The 701-nt window shown below is 37.8% G+C and overlaps 1 protein-coding gene across 1 annotated transcript in view; it reads right to left on the bottom strand.

The window, feature by feature from the left end:
* Window positions 1–701, bottom strand: part of RASGRF2 (Ras protein-specific guanine nucleotide-releasing factor 2) — a 432531-nt gene that overhangs the window by 308165 nt on the left and 123665 nt on the right. The window lies entirely within an intron of this gene.

Genomic DNA, 701 nt, shown 5'->3' with positions numbered 1-701 from the left:
CTCTTGTTCATATGTTGTTTCCTGAAATTCTTCTGTGTCTGCCAATTCCTTTCGATACAGTGACTCAGTATATATATTCTTTCCATCTTCTTTTAATACTTCCTGGATCATTTAATATTTTGCCAACAATTATGCATCCTTGATTATAACAACTCAAGGTTTGAATTTGTTCTTCAGTTCCTTAAGCTTAAGAAATGCTGAGCGAGTTTAGCCCTTTTGATTTTCTGACTCCAACTCCTTGCACATTTCATTGTAATATTTTACTTAGTCATTCCATGCTGCCTTTTGAAATCTTCTATTCAACTCTTTAGTATCTTGAATTCTTCTTTGTGCTTTTGCTTCTCTGTACTCCAGTGCAATTTTCAGAGTCTCTTCTGACATCCATTTTGGTCTCTTCCTCTTCTGTCTTTGCAATGACCATTTTTGCAATCTTCCTGGATGATACCCTTGATATCCTCCCACAACTTGTCTGGTCTTCTTCGCTCATTAGTGTTAAAGGCCTCAAACCTATTCCTGAGATGGTTCTGAAATTCATGTGGGATAGACTGAAAATCATATTTTCCAGTGGATTTGGTTTAATTTTCCTCAGCTTCAGCTTGAACTTGCATCTGAGTAGTTGGTGGTCTGTTCCACAATCAGCTCCTGGCCTAGTTTTCACAGCTGATATTGAGCTTCTCCAGCGGTTCTTTCCACAGATGTAA

The sequence above is a fragment of the Elephantulus edwardii genome, unplaced genomic scaffold (assembly GCF_000299155.1).
Source record: "Elephantulus edwardii isolate Elephantulus edwardi_28Jun2011 unplaced genomic scaffold, EleEdw1.0 scaffold00082, whole genome shotgun sequence".
In the NCBI taxonomy this organism is placed as follows: Eukaryota; Metazoa; Chordata; class Mammalia; order Macroscelidea; family Macroscelididae; genus Elephantulus; species Elephantulus edwardii.
The sequence above is the reverse complement of the archived record's forward strand: the minus strand, read 5'-3'. Positions and strand labels throughout refer to the sequence as shown.